The sequence below is a fragment of the Varanus komodoensis genome, unplaced genomic scaffold, assembly GCF_004798865.1.
Source record: "Varanus komodoensis strain SLA01 unplaced genomic scaffold, ASM479886v1 scaffold4, whole genome shotgun sequence".
NCBI lineage: Eukaryota > Metazoa > Chordata > Lepidosauria > Squamata > Varanidae > Varanus > Varanus komodoensis.
The window spans coordinates 12,976,438-12,996,418 of NW_025335941.1; the positions used below are offsets into that span (position 1 = coordinate 12,976,438).

At 39.9% G+C, this 19,981-nt stretch overlaps 1 long non-coding RNA gene across 1 annotated transcript; it reads right to left on the reverse strand.

Moving 5' to 3' along the window:
- Nucleotides 1-8,715: 8,715 nt before the first annotated feature.
- Nucleotides 8,716-11,969, reverse strand: LOC123029229. The gene is made up of 2 exons (XR_006415886.1): nucleotides 11,527-11,969; nucleotides 8,716-10,926 (listed from the first exon to the last, which is right to left on the reverse strand). It is a non-coding gene; the product is annotated as an uncharacterized LOC123029229 (long non-coding RNA).
- Nucleotides 11,970-19,981: the final 8,012 nt, after the last annotated feature.

A 19,981-nucleotide genomic window follows, 5' to 3' on the forward strand; every position in this document is an offset into this window, starting at 1 on the left:
CCTGATATAACTGCCCCATTAATGCATGCCATTTTCCTCACTGTACCAGACTGGCAGCTATTTAGAGTGCCTCACTCTTTTCTTACGCGATGATTCAGCTAATTCTAAAAAAGCCATATGTCTGGAGTTGGGGCAGAGAAATTACAACAAGATTACTGATATACTGTGAAACTGTTTACAAAATGTTCCTGTCCTTTGTAATGTTGTATGATGAAACCATTTATGGGTATTTGGGCAGAGCAGCTAGAATGTAACTGTGGCTGATTCTTGTCAAAGACAAAGATTTATTTGTATGGCATTTCTCTACAGCAGATGTGTGTATAGATGTATGGCCCTTTAAGTGCAATACGCTGGGAAACTTTTTGGTTTTCAAAACCATTCTGTTTAAAAAATAGATGTTTGGACAGACGGACGGATGGATAATGGGTAGACAGACAGACTCATATAAGCCATGGAAATTTTAAAATGTTATATATAATTCAGCAGAGAACATCCTCCACTGAAGTTCTTCTTGAAGGAACATCATTGAATTTTACCTGATTTTCATTATTGTGATAGCTGAGACAGATATTTTTGATATTCCATAACACACTTTTTGAAGCCATCCCATGAATATGTATACATAAACAAGGAATATGCTGAACTGAATAAGCAGCATATTTTTTGAGCAGCACTAGACACCAGAATCTATATCTGTCTACATTAGGAGACTACTCCAAGCATCATTTGGTAAGTGTGTCATCAAATTCAGTCCTCAAGAACATGAGGTATCAGTGGACGCTTCTATTATGCCAGAGCATGTTCCCAATCACGTATACCAGGAGTAGACAGCATATGGTCTCCTGTCATTTCCTGTGGACCCCACTCACTTACATGGGCCTGACCACACTGCCCTGTAATTCAATGACTCAGCAACAGAGGGTAGTGTGAAACTCTTTCAAAAGCACAAATTTGTTCCCAACATTTACTCGTAACAAAAAGTGGCTAGTTTGAAGCAAAACAGCCACTTTCTCCCATTGCGACTACACCACTTTTCTACAGCGAGATGCAAATTTATGCTTTTGAAAGGATGTTTCTACCACACCTAATTTTTGCAGCATATTTGGCAATGTATACAACTGTCTGGTAATCGCTGGGGCAATGTAGTGGCCCACAAAGGAGTCCAGGGAGTGATGTAGCCTACCAACTCCTGCATGTTGCCCGCACTTGATTTACACCTTGCCCTCACAACAAGCAGAATTTGATCCATTCATCACCATATCTGTGCTGTGGGACATTTTTGCACGATCACATGATAATAATGATATCTGCTGATAGGATAATGTGCAAAGAACTAGCTATGTTGTCACAAAACATTAGATTCAAAATGTAATGTAATGTGACATTGTGCTGCTCCAGGAAGTTAGAACAGGAGAGATTTGTTTGTTTGTTTGGGACAGATAACAGCTCCCAAAGGAATGTAAATTATGTTATTTGTACTTGTGGAAATTTCTCTCAACAAAAATAAAGTTCTCCAACTCAAATTGACAGCATATATCCTGAATGGAATATAGTAGCAATCAGCACCCACAGTAAATTACTGCTTAGTCAAAATAAAGTTGGCAGAACAAAACCAGCTGTGTAAATATCAAACAATTTTTGTGGCCCCATAGTGCAAATAAGTGAGACAATTCCCTCAAAAAAGAAAACAAACAGCCTTAATTTTGTCTTGATGCCTGCCTGATCTGGAAGTAAAAAGTACATTGAGAAGAATTTAAATTATTTTTATACAAAAATATATTTAAAAACATGTTTTAAAATATGTAACTCAGGAGAAATCTAGCAGGCAGGTACAAAGTTTGCACTGTGACAAATCCTTTACATTAATTTCCCATACATGTGCTGATTTTTGCTGAATACAGTTCCAGTTATTTAAGTTTTATGGAGTGCTGACAAATCTGTAATTTGCAACTTCTAGAAGGTGTGCTTTCTTCTAGGCCAAGATGCTGTGCCACTGAGATAGGCTGATAGAACCAGCCAAAAACCATGCTGGCTGCACTTGGGGAAATATCTCCCAGTCACTTTCATTAAAAAGTGACCTCCATATGGCTTTCACTACCTTGGCAGTTGCCCAAAAGATGTCTCTGTCTTTTCATAGTCAAGCTTGACAAGTTTCACCAGGAAGCTCTAAAATTTCTAGTTGCTGTCATTTCTGCTTTTGCGCTAGTTTGTAGATAATCTTCATACATAGCTGGATGCCCTTTGTATGCCATCACCGTGTCAGAATACGCTGATTATTTGTCTTTATACAGTTCACCCAGACCTCAGTAGAACTCTAGCAGCTCCTAGATAGCAACTAGTATCCCTAGAAGCAGCTGGGGGCGGGGGATCCATGCTGGATTAAATCGGGACTGGACAGGTGTCCTGACTGCAACCTCCATCAGCTGGGGGTGTGGTTATTCCTCATTGTAGGACAGCACTTACCAGATTGTGCTGGGTGAGAGGAGGAGTTTGCATAACAGAAGATACAGTTGACTGGGACTGACCAAACAGGGTCTGTTATATCGAAAGCCATACTCCACATTGTGAGGAACGGGAGATGGCTATAGGACCACAGTGGCTAAGAAACAAAACCCTTTGGTTTAGAACCTAGTCCTTTTGACTAGCTACAGCTTTAAGAACTGAGAATGAAGTATCTCCCTGAAAACTTAGCAGTAGTATATTAGCATATATCACAGGTAGTTCTTCAATACAGAGGGGGAGGACAGGTCAGAAAATTTAAGGAAAATTAATTGTGGGAAGCTGTTGTCCGCTTTCTCAGTTAATGAGAATACAAAAGAAAAACTTGACAAGAAGAAGTCTTTGTTGAGGTAATCAGCTTTTTGCCCCTGTCATTTTGTGGAGCTTATCTGTAATCAATTGTAATCAAATTTGTGGCAAATTTGTTAGGTTTTTTAAAAAGGAAATGTGTGATGAAAAGTGGATCTGAATGCCCCATTAAACTTTCTTTGTGCCTTTTAGCACAGAAAAATAAACTGCATCAGTCTGGCCTCTGCATGTATAAGCTGAAATGTTCTGGGTAGGGCACACAAAGTGTAAAGTCTTTCGAATTGTCTTTGTTATTCTCAATGAAGCATCTAATGTAAAGTTTATGGGATATTGTTTTTGTAATATAAGCTTAAAAACTCAAAGCTGCCAATGCTTTCAGTGGGGAAGCTTCTCCAACATTTTGTACTAAGAATGTCCCACACACTTCTATTTTTCTACAATGACTGATTAAGGAGTTTAACAATGTATTTTATGTCAATCGTTTTCACTGAAAATGTTGAAAACCAGAGAAGAATGGAATGTTGTTAATTAACAATGGATTTTCAAGCTGACCAACACTGAGTAGCGTTTTTCATTCTTTCACGCTGATCTGAAAAGCTGTCATAATTAATTTATTTTCATGTTACTGATTAAAATATTTATATCCTGCTTTTTGACCCTTCATCTTCTTCCCCAGTGGTTCTCAGCATCAATTAAAATAATACATGACTTATAAAACTATAAAAACTCCACTAAAAGCAGAAGCAAAAACTAAACCAAACCAAAGGCATGGCAAACAAAACATGTTTGGCAGCTTTATTATTATTAAACATTGAGAGGGAATTTTCTAATCACTCGCAGACCCTTAGTGATTTTTATGAGATTACTACTTCAAACTAAGTGGCCTTTAAGTTACTTGCTAATGTATAAAATGCTTAAGGAAGCAATCCTGTACACCAAGGGGACAGAACGTCAGGCCTGACAACCAATTCTGGAGGTCTTCCAAAGGCCATGCCCCCTTTCCCGGGCCCTTCTCCCCTTACGCCAACCACGTCCTTTGCTGGTTTCCTGAATCTTGTAGTTTCCCCCTCATTCCAAAAAGTAGAAATGCTTCTCCAAGGGCTTATTTGTTGGCAGTAAAAGCATTAAGCTAACATTTGTTTTTGTTTAATTTTTGGCATTTTGGTCCTATTCTCTCATCTTTGGCCCTGCTCACATTGAGATGTGGTCCCTTAAAGTGTTTCCAAAATAGAATTTGAAGCTCAAACTTAATGAGGTTATGGGCTCTGGTCATACAATCTTAGCATGCAGTAAGTGAACATAGAATTGTACTGCATGTGACTGAAATTTTAGAAACACCAATTTTGTGCTTCTTAATGAAACAACTTAGTTTATGGATAAAACCCAGTGAAATACCTGTGTGTTGCTGTCCTGTCTCTGTATTTCGCTTATACTTTAATTACCCCATCTGAAATAATCTTGCACAATGTGTATAGTCAAAGTGTGGTCTACCAAATATGGCTTCTGAGCATCTTCCATGTCAATGTGGCTTCATACAGAATCTTACCAGAGGAAATAATTGCTCTTAAACTTGAATGCTCAAGACTTCTGGTGTTTGTGCAGGTTTTCCATCTATTTGTAGCCTCGGATGGAATAAAACAATCCAGGGACATTTACAGTTGATTTAAATGCAACTTGAATTTTACTCATTACTTGTCATATTCATTTGCATTCATAATGGGTTTCATCTTCTGTGATTATTTAAATAAAGCTCTGTTCGTGAGCAAAAATCTTGATCTTGGTTCTAAAGCAAATCCCTACATTATTAACAACTCTGTCTTGGTCAAAGGTGTTGCAAATATTTAGGCATGTTAATAACTTGCTTGCTTTAACCTTTCCATTGAGGTATGAAGCTACTTATGTATAACATATTACATCTGGATGTAAAGATCTGCAGGTCCATCATTCTTCTAATATGAATTGGGAAATTTGGTAATCTCACTGGTGCCCTCTACAAGCAACAATCAGTACTACAAGAACTGTAAAAAAAAATCAATACATATTCGTGCTTACTAGCACAGTGTTCCTATTTGAAAATCACATCATTAATTACTTTTAAAGTGTGACAGAATCCTCATTTCATTAAAGAGCAGAAAATATGATCTTGAACATACCATATAACCACCCTGGCTAGTAGCCATTGCTAGACTTATCATCCACAAGTAAGATCAAGAGTTGATTGTATCCACACAGGCAAGGCTTTCAATACTAGTTTTGATGGCAATGTATTACCTCCAGTATTGTGTAGGCAGTACTGTAAGCAGTATGTCCTTGACTATTAGTAATATGGCCAAATGAGCTGGAAAGTAAAGTTGCTTACTTGTTGCCAATGTTCTTTGAGTGGTCATCTGGGCTCTGCACCTGCACAGGGCCTGCTGTTGAGAAGATTTTCCTAGCTATGCTCATTTTGGTAGGAACTCCCCCCCCCCCCACAATATATACAGTTGGGGGTCTCACCATTTTCCCGGTTCAAGGAGACTGGCATTTTGGCCTCAGAACTGGGGAGGAAGAAGCCTAACCTGTACCCATTCAGTCTGGGTCTGTAAAAAAAGGAAGAGGCAAAGGAGGGTTACAAAAGATCAGGTATGCTGTTGATACACGGGCAAGGATGGTGGATGGGTTGAGTGAATGCACAAATGACCACTCAAAGAACACTGGCTACAGCTAAACAACTGTACTTTCTTCATGGTCTCTGTGCATCACACATATGGGCAACTAGCAAGCTTACCTTGAGAATGGAGGAGGGTAGGTTTGTTAGCAGAGGACTGCTGAGAGTACAGTCTTGTCTGGCATGGGCATCAAGCCAGTAGTGTTGAATGAAGGTTGATGGAGCAGATTATACAGCCACTCTGCAGAGTTCTTGTATCAGGATGTTCTGTAGATGTAGTGATCACCCTTAGAAAATGTGCTCCTGGTTGGTCTGGTAGTTTCAGACTAGCCAGTTGGTAGGCAAGTTCAATGGTTTCAATGACCCACTATGCAAGATGCTGGGTACGGATGGGTTTGCCTCTTGATAGTTTCAAGTATTATATGAAAAGTCTTCGTGAACATTAGAAAGACTCAGTTTGGGACTGACAGAACACCAGCGTTGTTCGTACAATGAGGTGAGGTGCTGTCCCTACTGGGTTTCACAATGATTGGAAGAATGCCAGTAGTACAATGTCTTGGTTCAGGAGGAATTGTGACACGATTATGGGCAAGAATAACTGATTGGGATGGAAATTTTCTTTGTCCTTATGAATAGCGGGTTGATGCTTAAAGTACACATTTAATTCACTCACCTCACTGATGTAATCAGTACCAGGAATATGACCTCCCAAAAGGGAAGATGTAAATCCACAGTAGTTAAAGTCTCAAATTGAGGTTTTGTAAGTGCTTGGAGGCTCACTGACAGGCTGCAATTGGCACAATGGAGCAGATAGGTAGTACGAGGTTGTATACGCTTCTGAGGAACCATCAGGGCAGAGGGTAAGAGAAAACAGAAAAACCTTCAAGAGTTCCATGGAAGGCCAAGATCACCACTAAATAGACTTGGCCACACTCTTCACAGCCCCTGGCTGCTTTCATGCCACTTCTCCATCTGTCCCCAGTTGGTGGGAACAATAAGTTGAAGCTCAATTCAGGTAAGATAGAGGTAATGTTGGTGGGGAATCCATCTGTTCCACTGGGAATTTTCAATGCATTTTGGCAGCCTTGAAGAACTCCTGGATCCTGTGTTGTCACTTGATGGCCAGGTGGAATCGATTTCCAGAGCACTTGTTATCAGCTCCAACTGATTTATCAGCTGCGTCCATGCACTGGCAACCTCCCACTTCCATTACTGTAATGGCTTTACATGAGGCTGTCTTTGAAAATGGTCCAGACCTTGCAACTAGTTCAAAATCGGGCAGCTTGCCTGCTTGCCAGGACCAGTGTTCGTGAGCATACCATGCTGGTCCTGGTCCTACACAGGTTACACTGGCTGCCTGTTGCCATCCAGGCCCAATGCAAAGTGCTCATGATAAAACATAAAGCCCTACATAGTTAGGGGCCAGGTTATCTGAGGGAATGCTTTTCTCCCTACGTACCAGCCCCATTTGAAGCCCCAGTGAGGACACTGTGGTCCTCATTTGAAGTCCTCCTCCATGTTCCTCCCCATAATGAAGTGAGGGGGGAGTTTATGAAGTGGGAGACTTTTTTCTTGCACAGCTCTCCAACGCTGGAATTCAGTCCTGCTTGAGGTCCAGTTCACATTGACTCTTTTGGTATTTAGATGTCAACTAACAGTTTAACAGTTATTTTAATAGGTGAGTTTTTATGTATTAATAATATTACATTATGCTTCTATCAATGGGACATGATTTGAAAGGAGATATTTATAATTATGAGCTACCTTAGAGGAAGCTGGATGCCCAGAAGTGGTTGTGGTGAACGAGTGTACTGCCATTCAGGTGCAGCTCCACATTTCAGTCTTCGGGCACCCAGCCTGGTTCTTGTGTGCTTGCCAGGTAAAGACAAGAGTTCATTCTCTGGTCTTCACCCAAACAAGACAAGCATAACCAATGATGGTTCGTGGCATTTGTACACCACAGCAGACACATTTCTGAAATGTGAGGGCCATCAAGGAGATGAGGGGGGGAGCTAACAGGAAACGGGTTTGTGAGGAAGCTGACAGAAAGAAGGGTTTTTTCTTGGGGTTTTTTGAGAGGGGTGGAGTGGGGGTGTGTGGAAAGAGGGATTGGAATATGAGAAAAAAGGAGCCAAAGGAGGGGAATGTAGACTGAACAGCAATATTAGAAAGTTTTGAAAAAACTGAGGTAAACTGAAAGAATGCTAGGGCAAGAAACCAAGGCAGATAAAAAAGAACTGGAAAAATGGGAGAAGCCCTACCCTTATATACTAGGGGAAGAGGAGGTGTGTTGCTCCCACCAAAACGAGTTTAGCTAGGAAAATCTTCCCAACAACAGGCCTCATGCAGGTGTCGAACCCATATGTGTGATCAACAGAGACCAAGAAGAAGATGCTCTTGTGCTTCTGGGTGCCTCATGTCACCCAGCTGACTACTGTGGGGAACAGGATGCTGCTGTATGTAGGCCATGGGTCCTCAAACTAAAGCCCGCGGGCCAGATCTGGCCCACCATGCCCATTTAATTGGCCCGCCCCAGAGGTTTTGCACTTGCTGGGTGTGCACAGGCACGTGGCTTGCTCGTGAGGTCATTTTGGACTAGCTTGGAGAAAACTATATCCTCGTGAGCAAGCCGGTGCCTCGCCATGCACGCCCGGCAGCAGCTTGCTCTCGGGGAGATTGTTTTGGACTCAATCAGAGAAAATGATCTTCTCACAAACAAGCTGGCGCCTCACCCCATGCACCCCACCATCCCCTCGCATACACGCACATGCACACGCTCCCCACTCCCTCACTGACCCGTGCCCTTCCCGCTGGCACCACTTTGGTGGCCCGCGCCCACCACTGGCACCTGTCAACTGCCCCCCTTTGGAAAAAGTATGAGGACCCCTGATGTAGACTTCTGGTCTTGTCCAGCAGTACTCCTTTCTTGTGTTCCTATGTTAGGTGTAAAGCTGAGTAAATTGTTTCTCTTTCATTCCTGCCAGACCCTTTGTCATTTGTTAGGAATAAGTGAGAAAGGTGAGTGGGCTTTGGCCAGCATAGCCAATGGTCAGAAATACTGAGATGAAAATAGCTGGAGGGTCATTGATTCCACACCTTCACATACAGAATCTCAGGGTTAAGGCAGTGTTTCTTACCAGGACAGAAAAGTAAGAGCTGGCCATTTTGTTATGGAGACATTCTGGAAAGTAAGATATTCTGATTTAAATAGGACTAATTTTCAAATAATGAACACAATCCAATAAAAATCCAAAAGTCACTACGGAGAAAAAGATTTATTAGGACTAACTCAAAATGGCACAAAATAGTGAACAAGCTTCTTCAGACTGGACATTAAGAAAAACAGAGTTCTTAGACTAGAACACAGGAGACATTAAGCAGGCTCAAAGTAGTAGTCAGTGTCTGCTAGCGCAAAAAAGATTTCAGGCTGAGCTGATGAGACAAAGAAAGATGGCTGTTCCTTCATTGAAAAATAAAACAAAACCTAGCAGATACCAGTCTCCAGGATTGATCGGAATCTGCAGCAAGGATCAGAACACAAACATCTCTTGTGAGATGAAGAACAGAAGTAATATAACAGTGTTACACAGGCATATTAGCAAAACCAGTAAAAGTAAGATGTAACTAAAGCTGGCACCTGATGCCCTTAAGAAAATATAGGAATCACTGGAACTTACTCTCTAGTTAATAGTGATAAGAAAGATTGATGTCCCACCAAATTCAGCAAGACTCAGGTGGGTCTTGACTTTCCTTTTAATGTGACTTAGCCCTGACTAATTTTCCTGGCTTCTTTTATATTAAACATCACTTTAAATATATACACATTGCAGCACTCTCAAACTAAATATATGAAATATACCAAGAGATACTAGCTTTAGTCCCATCAACTCATCACACTGTCTACAATAGAGGGCAATGTCCTTAAAGGGAGAGCCTCCTCTATCCATAGACGCTCTCCAAGCACTTTGGAACCCTGGAAAGCATAGGAGTCTCCATGGCTGGAAAAGGATCTCCCTTCAGAAAGGAGTTCTCCATGTGTCAATAGCAATGGAAACATAGACAGAGAGACAGGGTTAGTGTGCTACAGTAGCCATCACTGTCAGTCAATGCAGCCAATAACTATACTGGCTGGGGGTGATGACTGATAGTCCAACCCTTTTGGAGAGCATCAAGTTGGTGAAGACTGACTCTCCTAGAAGTATTTCTGTTGCTGGACAAAGTATTACATCCTAACAGTAGCCTTTTCTACTAGTGACAACAGGGGATGCAATCCCCCCCCCCCCGATGCACACAGTGAAGTATATGTTTATTTTCTCTTAAAGGAGGAAACCTTAAATTCCAAAAGTCAGCCTATCCACAGAGAAATGGCATGGCAGAACATCTAGTCCAGGATTAAGTCAAGCACCAACCACAGACATTCTGGATAGCAAATCACAGCACACTGTGATGAACCACCTCACCTTGTTCACCATATGTTAAAGGTTCTACTTCTGAAAATTCAAAGGTCTTTGATGAGAGAGAACATTGGGGACTCAGTAACAAGTTGTGGCACTGTAACAGTTTTAGAATCCTACATGGCTGATTTACTGCCACCATGAGCTTGTTTATATGACCTGAAGCAATCCAAGGATTTTAAAAATTCTGCTTTATCTGAAGCCAATATTGCTGGCTTTCTGGACACAACGAATGGGGGAATTTGCCTCACACCCCTTGTGCTGATCCTAAACCAATTTTGAATCACACTGTGATTGTTGTGAATTGAATCTCCACCCACCAGAAAGTGCAAGAGATACTTTTTAGCACTCTCATTTATCCAGAAACAACATTTGGGCCAAATTAGATTTAATGCAGGGATCTATAGGAAACCCCTGCTGCCCCACAGCTATATCCCATAATTAAGTTGATTATGCTTGCTTAGGAGGTTTTGGTGAGGAACATTGTTGAAAATCTTTTGGAAGTCCAAGTAAACAATGTTTACTGGATTGCCCCTCTTCACACATTTAATGACACTCTGAAAAAATTCAAAAAAGCTTAGGACTTACCTTTGAGGAAAACATGTCAATTCTTTTTCAGAAGTGTTTGTCCTTTTGTGTGCTTACTGTTTATGCTGTTAATCATGCTTTCAATCTATTTACCCAGAACAGTCATTAAACTAACTGGTTGGCAATTTCCCAGATTTCCCCTGGATGCTTTCAAAAAATAGGTCTTACAGAAGCTTATGTTAGGGACACATTACATATTTTGGTAAGAAGGTTTGCTATTTCATATTTGAGCTCTGTGCTCTTTAAAAAAGCCAGAATGGATACTATTTTGGCCAGCTGATTTATCAATTTTCAGTTTGTCACCTGAATTTTGTCAGTTTGTCTTAAGATGGAGAATTTCATTGTTTTTGTCACTATTGTCTGTCTTATCCTCAGACTCTATTCTTGAATATATCAGTATGGGAAGCGGTATCTGTTCTGGATCCTCAACTGTGAAGACAAATTAAAAAAAATCATTAAGCTTCTCTGCAATCTTCTTACCTGTTGTGCGTGTGCACACTGGCAAGATTCCCAGGTGTGCGCGAGAAGCCGACCATTTTGGTGGGACTGATAGCTCAGAGTCTGAGGCGATGAGGAGTTGGCTGAACCAGATGAGGCTCAGAGCTCAAACCCTGATAATGGAATTGTTGTTGTAATGGACAGGCCTGCACCTGCAGACTCAGTCTCTCAATACCAGTCCGAGCCTGCTCTGGATGAAAGTAGCTCAAGGACATTCATGGGGCCCAGTCTCCCCACCTGTGGGAAAGAGGGAGCATGACAGAAACATCTGGAGGGACGTTTGGAAATGGGTAGTCTCTCAGATGGAGGATATCAGCATCCTGAGGAGCAGGACACAAGGGCCTGTTGTCACAGTACAGAACACAGGCTCGCCCAGTTCCACAGTGCCCCTCCTCCCAGAGACAGGCCCCAAAGGGTTCATAAGTAAAGCTTTGGGTAAAGGGGGTCAGAGGGGGGTTCAACATCTCACTTTGTGTATGCTCAGAGACTTGTGTATGCTTAGAGACTTCTCTGTAGAACAAAGACACTTACAAGAAATGCTGAAGAGTCTGTCTTGCTGGGAGGGAACACCTGGTTCATGACAGCATCCTCCTTTAGTGCACCTTTAATTCCCTTCTCATCCAGTGGTTGAACTGCCTCTCTAGCTGGTTTCTTTCTTCTGATATATTTAAAGAGTCCTTTTATCGTTGGCCTTGATGTTGTTAGCAATATGCTCCTCAAAAACATTTCTATTCTTCTCTTATTCAGTCAATGTGTAGGTAGTTGAAGTCATCCATTATTACAGCACTGCTTTTGTTTCAGGTCCCCCTGATTTCATTCTCCATGTCAGGATCACTTAATATTCTGGTCTGGAGGGTGATAGTATATTCTAATGACTAAAATAATTTTGGAGCCACGTATTGTCACCCCCAGTGCTTCTGTGGAGCAGTCTGTACATTTTAGATCAAGCCTGCTGAAGTCTATGTCCTATTTGACATAGAGAACACCTCCTCCTCCAGTACACTCTTCCCTGTCCTCCTCCTCCTCCTCCTCCTCCTCCTCCTCCTCCTCCTTCTCTCTCTCTCTCTCTCTCTCTCTCTCTCTCACACACACACACACACACACACATGAATGCATCCCATTAGTTGTGTGTGTGTGTGTGTGTGTGTGTGTATGAATGCATCCCATTAGTTCTCTCTCTGTGTGTGTATGTATAAATGTATGTATGTATGTATGTATGTATGTATGTATGTATGTATGCATCCCATTAGTTCTCTGTATTCCACCAGGTTTCTATAATGCCCACTATATCTAGCCTTTCCTTTAAAAAAGGAGCAGTCTGTACATTTTAGATTATCAAGCCACCCCTCTCCAGATGTGTATAACTTATCTTTTGACACTTAAGTCTTTCAGACTCATCATCAAGTCTCACCATAAGCTTGTGGCTTATTTCCACCATGCCTATACTTGGGCAATAAGAAACTTTTCCCTCTTCCTCTCCTAGGGATGAACTACACCAGACCTGATACTTTCCAGCTACTTGTTGGCTTTCACCCAAGGTTCTGTTTCAGAGCTGCTGTGCCACATTTTTGATATGCACCAGCAGTCTGGTTCCATTTTGGTTCAAGTGGAGCCTGTCTTTTCTGGCTTGTCCCAAAATGTTCCCTAGTGCTTAACAAATCTGAGCACCTCATCTCTACACCACCAATCTCATCCATATATTGAGTCTCCTCAATGCAGGTAAAGCAGGTAGCATTTTAGAGAAAGCCACCCTGGTGGTCTTGCATTTCAACCTTCTACCTAGCAACCTAAATTTGTCTTATAGGACCTCATGACTCCATTTCCCTGTATCATTGGTATCAACATAGCCCATGACCACTGACATCACCCTTTCAAGTATCTACAAGGCTATCTAGATGGTGCACAATATGGGTAACCTTCACCCCAGACAGACAACTCACCATTGCCCATTGCTCAACATTGGGTTTGTGACATGCCAATCACAAACTCAACTATCTATATGTTTGTTTGTTTGTTTAAAACATTTCTATGCTGCCCCCATCGCAACAAAGCCTTGGGGTGGCTCACAAAGAATACATAAAAACATACATAAATAATAGTAATATAACAATTTAAAAGAAAAAACATTTTAAAACCCCCCGTGCATTCTCAGCTAATTTTAAAATCCTAATTAATTCAATAATTTAGCAATTAAAATAAGCTTTAAATAAAAAGGTCTTAGCCTGGCGCCAAAAAACAAATAACCCCCCTCTGCCCCCCTTTACCCAAATTTAATGATCAAATTTCCCACTAACAAAAGTCTCCCACCCCTGGAGGTACATCCTCAGAGCAAGAGGATACATGTTCACTTTCCAAGAAATGGGTCCCTTCTAAGGGATCATTTCCCTCTTCCTCAGAATGATGCCCTCCTTCCCTGTGAGCCCCATTTTCCATGTCAGCAGAGTCACTGTCGGCCACAAGTTTGGAGTCATGCAATTTTGTCCAAGGGGGTCTCATCAACCAACCTCACAGCCTCCCTTTGCTTCCCCAGGTCAGCAAGCTTGGTTTCAAAGACGCAAACTTGTTTCCTGAGAGCCATATACCCATATCTGTCCAGCTCACAGTCATACATGTGGTGCTCAGTGCAATACACTGGATAGGCTCCATGGCCCTGCTGGATTTCTATTTTTATAACTGGGTTTAACTGGTATTACTGGGGATGCTCACCTGAAAGCTAACAGCAGAATCCTATGCTAATTTAGAGAGAAAAGGGGCTGAAGCATACTGAGAGCTATAGGCCTTTTTCTCTCTAAACATGCATAGGATTGTGCATTGTTTTCCCCAAATGTCTTTTACTTGATGCCAGGCAGACTACCATTTCTGCTTTGCATAATTGCATTTGTAGTCCCCAGGCAAGAAAAATAATGTTTTTACTTTCTTTGGTAAAATAACATGCTGGGTTTGCACTCCTGATGCTAGTGAGTCAGAAATACTGGCAGCTAACAGACATAAAAAAGAGCAACTGCATTAAGTCATTAACAAAGATGATTTTGATTGAAAATTAACTGTAAGTAGCGATCCAATCACTAATAAATTACATATTGAAAAAATCCCTCACAGTCCTTTTATTTGATGCAGATTTGATAACCTGGTTAATATGTGTATTTAAAAACCAGCTCCTGTGCCAATTTATTTTGGAAACAAAGGCAAAGGTACTGCAGTGAGACCAGTGATTCAGTCCTCTTCTGACAACAGAAACAGAATATATTTTGACATGTACTCATAATGCTGTCAGTAGCTTTTCTAACATCCTTCGTTTTTATGGGGAGGGAGAACTAGATAAATACATTTATATTACTAGTTATTAACAAAAGTCTATCATTCTGCCTGCCACTATGATAGGCACTCACTCTAAGTCTATGCTATACATACATACATAAGCTTAGATCATGACAAATGAAATTACTCTTCAGCTTGCATTTGCTGATATTGTTTTTAAATAGAAGCACTTTTAGTTTTTGCAAGCATTCAAAGCAAAACAGAGGTTTGAACTGGCAAGATGTCTCTGGGACTCAATCTCCAGATTATGTTTGGAGAGACCCATGTTAAGGTGTTTGCTTTATAAATGGAAAACTAAAAGTTCTAGAATGTGGAACTGCAACCCCCCCCCCCCCCCCCCACACACACACACACAGGAACATGGGGAAAAAAACTTATCTGGCAGAATATTTTTACCTCTGGCCTAGTATCATCTATTCTGAGTGGATCTCTGGGGCCTTAGGCAGAGGTTATAGATTACTGAGTATCTCACCTTTTTTCAAGCTGGGGTTGATGATCTGAAACCATCAGAATGCAAAGCAAGTATCATTTATTATTTATTTCCTTTTCTCCAATAGGCTCAAGGCAGCAGGCTTCCTTCCTTCTCTAATTATTCACAAAAACTCTGTGACAAGCAAGTGATTGGTCAAAGATCTTCCAGGTAGGTGTTTGAACTCAGATCGTCCCAGTCCTATTCTAGTCCTATTCACTTCTCCACACTGGCTTTGTCACCAAGGAATGGCCCCTCTCCAAATGCATACATTTCTGGAACAAACAGCTTAGAAAACATGGGATAGGCAACTATTAATCTAGATACTGGGAAAGAAAAATAGTCTTACCTGAAGTATCTTGTTAACACAGTTCCATCTGAAATGCAGTCTTTATTATTATTTTTATAACTTCCTCTGTTAAGGGTAGAATTTATCTCCAGTTCTTGTAGAAAATTCTGAAATTGAAACATGTCACACATCTCTCACTTCTTTCCCCCAAAGCATGGATATAATATTCAGCAATATTTGTCACAGCTTTATGTTTTTTCAGTAGCACTAAGCAAGTCAGAGGTGCAGAACTGTATACTACAGAGTATGAAGTAGGCAGGCAAAAATAACAGAACTGTGCCTGTGTGTCTGTGGTGTAGTGGCATTGTTTTATTTGTAACCAGCCTTGGAAGAATCTGTATCTTTCAGGTAGGATATAAATAATAATCTAACTTCAGTCTAAGAAATATTTAGTAGCCAAACTGCAACCTAGTCATTTTGACTCACATACAGGCATGTGTGGCCTGTATGATTTATTCTGCCAGGTAAAACATATCTTTGTTACATATTTCAGGTCTCGCTGGGAGCTAAAATGATAGGAGCTGCTCAATAAAGGCAGTAAAACAGGTTAATCAACCTTTATGCATTCATTCCTATAATCCTCCTTCATGCTCCTTTCTCATAATGCACAGGAATAAGCAGGCTTTCTTGAATGCCTAAAGCAGGCATAGGGAACACTTTCAAGTACAACTCCTATCATGCCATCTTGGACTAATGGGATCTGGAGCAGAAAAACATTGGAAGGGCAAGAGATTGTCCTTCCCTGCCCTAAACAGCAATACAGGGAACCTATTTAAAAAGTAACTCAAGTTCATAACGAAATCTTTAGCAGAAATAAAAATGGTTTTATTTAGAACCCACCTAATTCTCCAAATGAGGCCATCAACTTTCCCCCTTTGTGCATCACAAATAATTGTCCTTGTCATTCAGAGTGCTTGTACTACAATCCTGTAATTTTAAATATAAACCATCTAATGTGTCTCGTATTTTAGAATTAATCCACCAGTTTAGGGAACATGCCACAATGTTGATAACCAAGTCAAATCATATGGAAAGCAAGAGGAGGAGGAGGAAGGCTTTAAGCACTTTCATTTTCCATTTTCACAACAAATAATCTTTTACTAATAAAATGCCTAATCAGTAGGCATAAACAGGAAACTGATGTTCTGTCTCCAATCCAAGGCACACTTACCTGGGAGTAAACAGCTTGCATACAGCTGAGCAAGGATCAGGGCTCAAGATCTTCCAAATCAAACATGCTTTATTCAAAAAAAATATTTATTCAAGGAAACAATAAAACCTCAGCTTGGAAGCCGAACATAGTTTTAAGTGTACAAAACACTTAAAATATACCTCAGGGATCATCTCTGTTAGTTGCCTCAGGTTCCTGCTGAAATCTACAGAACTTGAGTCAAGTCACGATTACATTTTCATCATGGTTTCAAAGGGACTGTAGCCCTCTAATTTGGTTATAGACTCTTAAGGCATGGCTAAAGTATAGCTAGATTTCTTATCAGAATTTATTTCTTCTTCAATCAAATTTTATTGTTCAAACCATAAGCCATGATAGAAAAAAAACATAATCAGCAAATGTAATAAAGTTGAGCATCTGGATCCTGAACATGATGAAAACCTATTATTTTAGCATCTGTGATTCTGATGCAGTTTGACTGCAGCTACAGCATGAAGTTCTGTTTTCTGCCAGAGATGCCAGCAACTAAGCTTTATTATTATTCAAACATATAAAAACTGAAGTATTCAGTAGCAATTTTCTTTGTCTGGTTTTCAGATGTAAATAAAATCACAGCAGTTTTTATCATAAATCATCAAGCAATGTGAAGTAGCTACCTCTAGAGAGCAGTAGTGAGGAAGCTGCTAAGAAAGGCTAATAGGAAAATAAACATTTTAAATTATTTAAAGAATTTTAATCCCTTCTTAAAAATCCAAATAGCCATACTGATGCCATTTTAATACCAATTTCTTCTACAGTCTGTAAGACACTTAATAAATTGCTATGCACAAATGAGCAAAGCTTTCAGAGATACACATATACATGTGTGCCAACACTTTTATGAAAAATGGAAGCTGCATTTTCAGCTAGTGTGTTCAAGCCTTTGCCAACTTTGTTTGTGGCCACCAGATTTTTTGCCCTACAACTCCTATCATCCTCAATCACCACGGTCATTGACCATGGAAACTGTAGTTGAATACATCTGAAAGGCACCAGGCTGGGGGAAGACTGGTATATACCGGAAGTCCCCTACATAGGAATGAGTTCCATTCTGAGACTGAGTTCATAAATCCAACAAAGTTAGCCTAGGAACCTAGCTAACACAATTGGTTATATAGTACAGTACTGTAACAGGTTTATGATGTCACTGGAGGACTTCCAGAAGTTATACTTCCGGTGTGTGGCAGTGTGGAAGTGCACCCATGTTCTTCGTCTGATGAGTTCTTCCTTGTATGGTTATATCGTTAGGTTGGTGTGACCTGTGTTACACTTTGCTGGACTCACCTTTCTCAATTATTACAGTAAAGTACCCTAAAGTACACAAAAGCATGTATGCATCTTTGGAAGTTTGTAACTTGAAGGGTCCTATGTAGGGGAGTTCACATATTTCTGGAGTACTTCCTAGCATTAGAATATCAGAATAGAAAAGTCTGTTTCTTCACGCCACTTAAGGCAGAAATGCAAAAATCACCATACCAAGGAAAGGAGTTCCTAACCCTGAATCTGGAGCAGCAAAAACTACTTCCTCTCCTTTGGTCCAGAATGTGTATTGCTGACAGGACATACCTGAATATAAATTGTATAAACCAGAGTAGGACTTTAAATCTAGATTATAATATTTAGGACTTTAAATAACTGAGAATCATTTAAATCATTCCCTGTATTTTATTTTGCTTCTCATAAGCTAGTCTTTTTCTGCTTGAGATGCATAATTGACACATACCAAAATGTAGATTTTCAACGTAAAATCCTGATATATTACTGATTGTTCAGTATGTCTTCCTCTCATAACAAGAATTCTCTCCACCTTTACTTTTGCCTCACTTGCAATAAATGGTTTATAAGCAAACAGAAACACTTAAAAATATCCAGGGTATATATTCAGTAGATAAACTATGAGGTTCTAGTTTCATTTTCCCACAGCAAATCCTTATAAAAGATTTTCATACCCAAATAATAACAAAGCTATTTACTGTATTAAACATAAATGAGACTGATCTAGAAGGATCTAGCCCTTACACATTTCTACATATACAGTAAGAACTGTGTAGGTAGTTAATTTTCTCAATACTTACCATACATGTGCAGAGATGATAGCTTTGCAGGCTTTGAGGCTGCACCTGTAGAGCTGTCATTGCTCAAGGTAAACATACTATTTTAATGTATTTCCATAGTGTTTGGTTTTGCATATTTTATAACACCTTGCCTTATTTTGGAAAAGCCAAAATGAACCAAAATGAGTAGAAACAATGGGCTAAATTATGTATCTGTACTCTTTGATGTGACTGTTATATGTACCAGTTAGAAAGTGTTCATAGTAGAGTTAATTGCTTGGTTCAAACATCGGTGAAAACCTACTTAATTCAAAACTCCTGTACCAATATGTGAATCAAAACACACTTCATCTTTCGATTTCACATTTCTCCAAATTTTGGATACACTTCTCAAATTAAAAAAATAGTGTACAAAAACACTATATTAGGGAAAATTTGCACAAAAATGCACATATTAGTGAAAATAATGTACAAAAATACATTATGTTAAAGCCAATTGTGTACAAAGCTGCTTATAATAGGAGATATACATAGTAAAATTAGAATTTTTGTGTGGACTTTAAAAACCCCCACAGACTAACGTAGGAACAGGACAAAACTAACAAAGCATTGGAACAGAGACTGACATTGACAGAAATGCCCATCTCTTAGATTATGGCAACATCCATTCTCATACATCTATGTTTAACTTTTTTTTTTTTTTTTTGAGTAACATGGAAAAGTAACCACTGCTCTACATAAACTTTCATGCAACCCTTTACACAGAGGCAATCTAGCAGGAAGATCCATGTGAAGAGCAAAGGGAAGGTTTTATTCTTCAGCTTGGATAATCCTTAGGAGTAGAGGTCATGAAAGAGAAGTACCTGCTTTGTAGGAATGCTGAAAAATACTGACCTCCAGAATACCATAATGACAAGCTTAATTTTAACAGGACAAATATTCTATATTAGTCTTTATATCTTTCAATTTTAATAATATACTGGGACAATTACTTGATTTACTGAATTGAATACAGTGTTGTACCAATATGGGATTGGAAACTGATAAAGAAACTCAGGAGAAGAACCCCTCTCCCTTTATAGTTTAGCCTTTATAGTACATTCATTGGCAAGTTCTGAATCAGACTACTACAATGCACTGCACATAGGGTTTCCTCTGAATACTGCTTGAAATCTTTAAATTGCTGAGATTCCAGGCAGCCATTGGGAACTGGGTAAAAATGAATACAGATTACCTGTGCTGAGAGAACTTCTCTGGCTTCTGTTTCCAGCATCAAATCAACATGCTGGTTTAATCATGAAATAATCAGAGTGGAGTCAGAGTCCCTAAAGGGGTCATAAATGTTTAAAGGCTACTTAACAATAAAGCAAAATCTATATTATAGGCAGAAGGTAGTACAATGTCGAGCAACTTGACAAATCCTTGGCAAAGCAGTGCTTGACTTACAAAGAAGGATCCTGTACTCCATCACAGGTGAGAGATTATGTAATTTGTGGCATTTTAAGATGGAGTGAACATTAGGGTCAATAAGAAACTAGGTGGAAAGGGAAAGAAAATACAGTTTTAAGAAAATTTTGAAAAAGAGG